The sequence below is a fragment of the Micropterus salmoides genome, unplaced genomic scaffold, assembly GCF_014851395.1.
Source record: "Micropterus salmoides isolate LMB-PRFRI ecotype aquatic unplaced genomic scaffold, ASM1485139v1 Ms_hic_scaffold_12, whole genome shotgun sequence".
NCBI lineage: Eukaryota > Metazoa > Chordata > Actinopteri > Centrarchiformes > Centrarchidae > Micropterus > Micropterus salmoides.
Window position 1 is genome coordinate 16,071,572 of NW_024040263.1, and position 9,828 is coordinate 16,081,399.

Consider the following 9,828-nt stretch of genomic DNA (forward strand, 5'->3'; position numbering starts at 1 on the left):
CTGGTGGCTACAAGTTTCAGCAGTAGTGTTAATATTTTTATGGCCTTGATATTTCTCAGCCTTTGTGGAGAGACATAGATGTCAAAAGTAGAGTCTGAAAGTCAAGACCACCTACAGTTTGAAATGTCACTCTTATGTCATCATAGTATTTTTTTTTTACTTTTTGAAGGTGAATTTTGGCCTGTACATGAACATGACCCGAGCTTCCTCCTAGTCCAATAAAACTTTAAAATATCCCAGACGTTTCAACTTTTGCCTGTCAGACATTCATAAGAGCTGAGGTTTTGATTACCTAAGCGGCAAAGATATGAGCATGATATATTGGGCTTTAAAACACCATCTAAATGGTCTTTGCCTGCCAAGTTGTCTCTAGTCTTCTTCCTCATCACCTAAACACTTCAGGCTAGGGTATCTCTAAGGCTATCGCACTGCTGCCCCTCCTGCAATCTATCACCACTCAGTCCTCAGTCCCAAACCACTGATAAGTCCCCAAAATCACACTAGCCAGACCAGGTCTGTGACGATAAGAAAACATTCCTCACTGCTTGCAATTGTATCTCCTTTTTGCCTGTCACACACATGCACACAGCACAGCATTAGCAGATTGCCCTTCTCCTCTCTAACTTTATCCTCCCCTTTCCGCATTTTCCATCTAGCCTCACTGAAGCGTGACGTTTACTTTCCAGTATCCGATCACTCGATGCTCTCAGAGGGTTGCATTGCATGACCTAAGACAGTCCCAACCCACTCATCAGAGTATTGTTTGTTTGGATTTTCCAGCCGACTTGCTGCGGTTTGGGGGGCACTCAAGGGCGATTTATGAGGCTCTGTGTTCTTTTGAAGTGCTTGCATGGCACAGTGGCTTCAGAAGGAGGGATGAGTTGAGGAATGAGTTCAGAGGAAAAGTCGAGGGAGGAACGAGGGGGATTGTGGGAAAGGAGTACATGCAATCTGGTCTTTTTCTAACAGCAGTTGCAGGGAGATGCAGCGAGGAGCAATGAGTCATCACAATTAGCTCTTTTCTAGCAGGAAATGACCCCCTATGGCTCCAATTACAGTGATAACAGCAGATAACACCTCAGACAAAGAGACACCGATGACCCGTGTGTGTGTTCATGTGAGTGTACCTGTGCGTGTTCTGTCTTTACATCTGTTTTCTGTGTTTTTTCACAGCATGCCCACGGCAGACATCTAAACCTGTCTGTAGTTTTCATCCAGAGGTTTCTATCCCCTACAGTGTAGGGGCGGTTCAGGTCACTGAGAGCTCTACTGGTGATTCAGTCTATTTCTCTTGGCTTGGCTTGTGTCTCAGTGCTGAAGCTTTGTTGGGAGAGTGTGGCTGCAGTCTGGATGTGTTCACTCCAGCACTGGCAGACTACAGGCATAATGAGATCCAGATTTGAGAACTTTCTTGGTTTAGAGTGTGATACTGACACTGATCTTGGCTCCGCAGGGCTGTACGCGTCTCACTCAACCCTCAGGATGATTTGTTCATTCCTGCGATGCCAGAATTAACTTAACAGCAATTGAGGCTTGGTCCCTAAGGGCATCTGGGCATCTGGGCATCTGTGCATCCGTCCGAGAGTTTGTCAGTTAGAGACTTTGCATACGCTCACACTTTCACGCCTGTATGCACACATCTCTCTCCACATGAAATGATAATAATAGGTTTGATGTAACTGCTCCTCTCGTTAACTTAATCAAGACATGCTTAACCTTCCACCCAAACTACTGTTAAATTTAAGACTAAAATAACATGTTTCAATAAATAATACCATGATAATAATATAATAAATAAATGATAATAAATAATAAATGAGCATTTTACTGGGGTTTGTCCATTTGTCCTGACATGCTTTAAACCCAGAAGACACAAGTATGGTAATCTCTAGGTATATTCTTAAAACTGTGTAGAACTATCTCTAAATCTTTAAACTTTATCAAAATATATTACCTTAAAGCTGCACAAATCAATGTTTTTATATTAATAATGGAAAAACATGTAATGTCAAAAATAATCATTGTCCATCTGCAGTTTCCCTCTGCACTATGGAGCAATTTAGGGCCTTTAAGCTCATTGTTTTGGTTTTACGGTGTGCAGCTTTACTGTTGTACCGCTGTCATCAACGTTGTTTCCAGCAGGCAAGTGTTTTCAGTAAAAAAGCTCTAATAAAGCCACTTTACAGCACCAGCCCAGCAGCAAACAGCAGATAAAGTAACTGACAAGCTGGTCTCCCCCAACTAGTCAGTGTGTAAAGTGAGTGAATAAGAATAATTTTAATAATATTACTTTATACTTTATTAATCCCTTTTGGGAAGTTAAATTTTTTCACTCAACTTTTTAAAATTTTTCACAAATAGGCCCAAAATACAAACATGCACATGTACAGGCCCATAGACATTTGATTTAATTTATTAGGATCCCCATTAGCCGATGCAAAAAAAAGCATCAACTACTCTTCCTGGGGTCCACACAAAACATTTAACAAGAATAAAAACACCCTAGACAATCAATGCACAAAATGACAAATTTCAAGAATGTACGCAGTCAATGCACAAAAAACAGATTACAAGGAAAACACAGCTCCGTAGCACAGCTTAAAGCGGAGCTGAGAAGCTGCTGCAGTGCTGCCTTCTCTATTCAATCAATTTACGCTGTAAATTTCCAGCTAAACTGAGGCTTTTTGTTGACCCTTCTCTCTCTCTCTCTCTCTCTCTCGCCTGTCATTCACCGGTCTTCTTCAGTCGCAGAGTTGCGTGCATGCCGGACTGCCGACAACTACATGTATGTTGCGGTTCCTCGCGGGTCTATTTCAAGTAGCTGGCTATTTAAAAACGATAAAATATTCTTTGTGTGGTTCATCAACAGTGATAAATTATCCCAAAGTCCCGCGAGGTACGAACAACTCCGCACAGCACCAGTGAGTGTCTCAGTCTCTTCAGCAAGTGTTCGTCTTCCGTCACACACACACACACACACACACACACACACACACACACACACTACGCCTACACATGCGCACTGACGACCCAGGGTTAGGGTTAGGATTACAGTTTTGGATTTATTCACGCACTTTAAAAAAATTTACTGAAAGTTTTATTCTTTTTACATGTTTATTTACAACATTAAATGTGGAAATGTATGTTGTAATAGGCTGTATATTAACTTATTGGGAGAAAACTGGTAGTATTATGTAAAATCAGACGTTGAGCACCCCCATATTGCCAAAATGGCATGATCCTTGTTTCACTGCGAAGCTTCGACTGTGAAGCTAAGTAAGGTAAGCAACTTTTAGAGCAATCGTGCTGGGCAAAGTTGCCGTCAGTGATAATGAGTAAAGATTACTACCGTAACCCCCTCTCCCACCACTCCCCCACCCGCCCCGCACCGCTGCTATCCGTTCAAAACATAGTCGAACTTGCCTCCAGCAACATTGCTCAAAAAGTTGCCCTCTGTATCATCAGCTTGAGATTGACAGTCGAATCAGGCTCCGCCCATCGAAGCATCGAATCTTCGACTAGTCATTGTTCGACTAGTCATTGTTTTCCGGATGGTTGGTTTCTGGATGGTTGTTGTGCTTTCGGATTTAGGCGAGTAGTCGAGCGGCGGCAGAAATCTGGCGGTTTTTAACGGTAGAAATGCAGCAGCGGATGCTGTAATGTTATATGGATCGGTAGTGCCCAACACTTACAGTTTGTGTGCATATCTTTCTTTTTCTTAAGTTGAAAGGTGATCCAAAAAAAAATTGACTTCTTCTGCAGCGTCTCTATGGGGGAGTCACAGTGTTGTCTGTTGTTTTGCCCTCCAGGTCACCGCGCATATCACGTGACTGAAAACTATGAATTGGGGGTCAGCCCTACTATTTTCTAATATAAACAGACATGAAATATTCCTTTACTTGTTTTTAAAAGTAATATTATTTAGTAATATTATTTTGAGAGTTCCATTCAACCATAGCTCAAGACAACACTGTACATTGTTTTGAGTTTGTTTTGGATTTTTGAATGATTTGATTTGAATATTTAATTATGGCATGCATTGTGGGGTATGTATGTATGTACATTAGAACTCAGAGTAAGTTACCTACACAGACAGTCTGGGGTTTTCCGTACATTCATTTTGTGTATAAAGCCCAGAAGTGATATTTTTGACCTCTCATCAACCTTCAACCAGGAGAGTTTGCCGTGCATTTTGTTAACATTAGCCTTCATTGTACAACAAAGGGCTAGCTGAGCAGCTCTATTCTGAACACATGATATGTTAGAGTGATGCAGTGCCCCTCTAACAGATAGGGGTTCAGTGCCTTGCTCGAGGGCACCTCAGTGTGGACTGGTACCTCTGCAGCTTCCAGTCCACAGTCAATACTGTGGTCGTTGCTGAATTTGAACCCTTTAGTTTCCGAGCCAAGTCCCTACAGACTGAGCCACTGCTGCACTAAAAATGGACTTCATTCATAAGGTGACCAGAAAAACTACTCAGAATTAATGATGATCGCCATGTAAATAAACAACTGGTTGCTTACACATTCGCCATATCAACTTTAAAAGGCAATAATATGACAACGTTGTGTAAACAGGTTGTTTTGCTGCCCCCAAGGAGCCCAAGAAATTTATTGATTTTTAACTTTAGTCAACATGAAATCCATATTTGTACCCAAAACTTAACCAAATAGATTTCAAATCAATTTTGTAGATGTTTAATTAACATTCAAGTTATGATATGATAGATTTTTCTCAACATGAAATTATAATTGCAGTGGTATTATTTTCTAGACATACTTTTATAAACACACTCTTTGCAAACACACGAACACACACAAATTCTGCCCGCATGGACCTCTCTAGAGACATGATGGTAATCAGAGGAGATGGGCGGACAAAGACATCACAACCGCACGGCTGCCATACGCATCCCTGTGGGACGCTCACTCAGGGATTTTGTTGCTTGAACGATTCGTACTCTGTTTCTTTTTGGCCCCTTGAAATTCCATCTTGCTCTCTATTCTTGGAGGAAAAAGAGAGAGCAGGAGAAGCAAAAACCAGTAAGAATGTAAATTAATGCCAGATCTCCAAGTTTTGGCCCTTTTCTTTACCCTGGAATAATTTGTAAAAAACGTGCAGCTGAGAAGCTGATAAGGTGAGAGTAAGGAGAAGGGCATGAGACAAGCCCGGGCCTTACACCTTTTTTCCCCTAGTTTTCCTTTCTGTTCCTTCTTCTTTTTAATCTTTATTCTCATTTTCTCCGTTTTACCATTACTCACTTACTAACTCTCTTGTGTTTCCATTCAGAATGTGTTTTATGAAGAGAGAGACTCCGGAGGAATGGGCAGAAAACCAGCTCAGTCAACCAAGCGGTAGGGTTAGCGTGACTGGAAGTGATTTGAAATCAAGTCTGGTTCCCCCCCTTTTTTATTCCCAGTGTTTATTCTTAAAGAGCATACCACTCAAGAAATTGCTGAACATTTAGCCCCTTTGCCCAAACCAAGTGACACTGACGGCATTAATGGTTCAAAGAATCTTTCCTTTCAGTGGTTCAGTCAGCTCAATGTTGTCATGCGTGTAAAAAAGCGAGTTTGAGCAAGGTTAGCTGGTACCAGTTCAAACAGATGACATTCCCTGAAGTCTTCAAGGAATAGTCTGACATTTAGGGAAATTCACTGATTCCTTATCTTGTCTAATAATAATAAAAATAATAAACTTAATTAGTTAATAATTTTATAGAAATAAAAGCAGCTTCTCAAAGCGCTGAACATAAAATCACAGTCCACAGAAAAATACAACAATAAAAGTTAATAAGAACAAAAATCAACAACATTAATAATAATAAAAAACTATAAAACAATCATAAAAAAGACATCAGCAGTCAAATGCAAGTTTAAAAAAGTGTGTCTTGAGAAGAGCTTTAAAAATGCCAAGAGTCTGGGCTTCCCTGAGTTCAGGAGGAAGAGAGTTCCAAAGTGAAGGAGCATAAACAGAAAAAGCCCTATCACCATAGATTTGAGATGCGTTAGTGGGACAGTTAACAGATTACACTGTGAGGAGCAAACAACAACAAATGAATTAATCAACTTTTCAGCGACAGATAAATTTAGCATTGGGCGTAGTCTTGCTATATTGCTGAGGTGAAAAAAGGATGCCTTCCCAGTGCTCTGAACAAAAAAATCAAAAGTAAGGCTGGTGTCAGAAATTACACCAAGGTTCCTCATCTTACTTTGGTCTTCTTTGTGGAACAGAGCCATCAACAAACATTACAGTGGAGCCGCTTTGCGAATTTGATGACGGGAACCTATAAGCATAACCTCAGTTTTCCCGCTGTTTAGGCACAGAAAGTTATTGTTCATCCATGCTTTTATCTCAGACATACAACCAGAAAGATTACAAGATAAGCATCAATGTCTTCACCAGATTTAGAGTGAATGTAGATTTGGGTATCGTCAGCATGAAAGTGATAATGGAGACCAAGCGATCACAGGAGATGCACAAGTGGAGATAGATAAATAATGAAGAGTAGAGGGCCTAGAACTGATCCCTGAGGAACACCAGTGAGCACCGAGCAAGTGTCAGACCTAAAGCCCTAAAGCCACACATAGCAATAAAATGGGAACAGTCAGTAAAATAGGATTTAAACCAGTTTAAAACTGTCCCGGACACACCAAATACACTTTCAATCCAATCCAATCCATTTTATTTATATAGCAAAGGTTTACAAGGTGCTGAACAAGAAATAAAACATAAAAACTCATATAAAACACATAGGAACACACAAAACAACAAGACCACACAGCTCTCATGCTGGGTTAAAAGCCAGGGAATACAAGTGAAGTTTTAAGACAGGATTTAAAACATTTGAGGTTCGGGGACAATTTGATCTGTGGAGGTAGCTCATTCCACAGTTTAGGGCCTGCTGCTGAAAAAGCCACTCCTGGTTTTTAACGTGGTTTTTGGAGCGACAAGCCGAAGTTGGTCAGTAGACCTAAGTGACCGTGGGGGGGTGTAGACTTGTAAGAGGTCTGAGATGTAGTGTGGTGCCAACCTGTTCAGTGACTTAAAAACAAACAATAAGATATTAAAATGTATTCTAAAATGGACTGGGAGCCAGTGAAGCGAGGCCAGCACTGGTGTAATGTGTTCATGCTTGCGAATTCCAGTTAAAAGACGAGCGGCCAAGTTTTGTACTAAATGTAAGTGTGAGAGAGAGGTTTGGTTAACTCCTATGTAAAGTGCATTACAGTAGTCCAGACAAGTTGAGATAAAAGCATGAATCACATGTTCACAGTGCTTACGAGATAAAACAGGTTTGATTTTAGATAAAAGCCTCAGGTGATAAAAATGTAACAATATTATTTATCTGTTTATCAAGTTTAAAACCATTGTCTATTTTCACACCCAGATTTGTCACTACGGGTTTCGCATATTGTTGCAGGTAGCCCAGGTCAACAGAAAGGATCTCACCGGCCCGACTGGGTCCAAACACAATGACCTCAGTTTTATCTTCATTTAGATTTAAAAAGGTAGAAGCTATCCAGGCCTTAATATCTTTTAAACACTCTAGTAGAGGTACGAGGGAGTTTTCACCTCTTTTGAGGGGCAGATATATTTATATAAGTGGTAGGAGATGCCATGCTTTCTAATTATGCTTCCTAGGGGGAGGAGATACAGGGAAAAGAGAAGTGGTCCAAGAATTGAGCCCTGTGGAACACCACAAAAAAGGGGGGCAGTAGATGAACCAAAGTCCCCAAGCTTTACTTAAAAGCATCTCCCAGACAAATAGAGCTTAAACCACTGCAAAGCAGTGTCCCTGATACCAACACAGTGCTCTAGACGAGAGATAAGAACCGCATGGTCTACTGTGTCAAATGCGGCGGTGAGGTCTAAAAGCACTAGTATGGCAGAATTACCAGAGTCAGTGGTCATTAAAAACTCTTAAAAGTGCAATTTCAGTTCTGTGAAATGCTTTAAAACCAGATTGAAAAATCTCAAAAATACCATGTACATCTAAAAAAGACTGCAGCTGTAGAAGTACAGTCTTCTCTAAAATTTTTGAGATAAAAGGAAGCTTCGAGATAGCTCTGTAGTTGGATAAAACCGAGGAATCCAGATTTATTTTTTTAATCAGGGGTTCCACAACTGCTTCTTCTTTCAAGACGGGTAAGTAAAAGACCATGATCCACAGTATTGAAGGCGGCTCTATGGAGCTAACTTAGCTTAGCATTAAGACTGAAAGCAGGAATACTGCCCACAGCACGTAACTCCTTTTTTTATGTTTATGTATGTATTACACAAATGAGATACAATATGTTAATTAGTGAGAGGTCTAGAGGTGTTGGAATGTGTGTTTTTAAACTTTGGAAGGAGCCAGGATAGTTGTTTTCCCCTTTCTTAGCTAGGCTTATTGTATCCTTTGCTCCATTAGTGTACAGACATGATAGTGTACCAATTTTCTCTAACTGTCAGCAAGAAAGTGAATATTTCCCAAAATGTCAAACCATTCCTTTAGAAAACGTTTTTTTTGGTACCTTACTAGGTCAACATAGAACCTTTTAGAATACTATGGAAAGTGAGTTGCAGATTAGATCTGTTACATTCCCTCTTTACTCCTGTTAACACAATCCTGTTCCTTTTCAGCAGATCTAGTAAAGTGTAAATCTTTGACTGCACACACATAAAAACTTAATTCAAAGCATCGCTGCATCACATACTTGCCAGAATCAAAGCTTCAGGATTCGGCAACATGCAAAACATATTCTCATTCTGAGCTGTGTTGTTAACGCATTTGGCATTCTGCCATAGGATATGTGTTGCTGTCCATAAATCATTTTGGCTGCTCTCCCATTCATGCTGGCTTGTTCAGTGTTACAATGGGATGTTTTATCAGAGCAGGAGGATATATTTCAACCTCTCACTGGGCCTGCAATATCTGTCACATCTTAATGGCTTCCTTGCCAACAGATGCCTGAGATGACAACAGATGAACAGCGAGGGTGCGATAAAAAGTCTCATTCAAAGAACTCATAATGTGCCCCACTTTTTCAGATAGATTATCAAAGCCTGTATTGTATTGTGTTTAAAGCTTTGTGTATGATCTCTGATAGCCTATTTTGTTGACACTCTGGATCCTTCAGCATGCCCATTAGTGGAAGTCAACGCTGTGATGTCATTCAAGCTCTGCAACCAATTTACATGCGGTTCAGAGAAATTCAATTGCAGAAACTTAATGTCTTCCTTGGTTTCTGAGCCTCCATGTCTATGTGTCAGTCATCCATCTCTTTACCACCACCCCCCGCCCCGACCCTACTCCTCCACCACCACTACCACCTCCCCTCCTCCAGAAACCACATTTCCAAGCTGCTTGTTTCATTGCAAGCAATTAGATGTCAGGTCACAAGCACACCAGCAGCTGGGTCCTGTTTCAGTGCGCCCCAGTGCAAGTTCAGAGCAGGTTTCACTAAATAGGGTATCATAAGTACATCAGCAGACTGTTCACAGATACAAACCAGCTGGCCTCTTCAGCCAATTTGCTCCATGGCGAAAAGTGAAAGAAAAGTGAAGGGAATTTTAATTCTATTTGATAAGTGTCTAAATGTGAACGGCATGGTTTCCCATTCCACCTTGAACGATTGCAGCAGTAGAATAATCATCCTACACACTCACATGTATAGGCATGTACACAGTCACACACCCACTGGGGAGTGGGGTAAATTCTTCCAAAGCCATGTTTGACTTCTCATTTTTCAGGCAACCCTTCTCTTTGCCCTCATGGTTTAGTAGATCAGAAATAGACCCAGCTGACAGCCAGGGGGGACAGGAGAAATCTCCAGAGTCACAAAG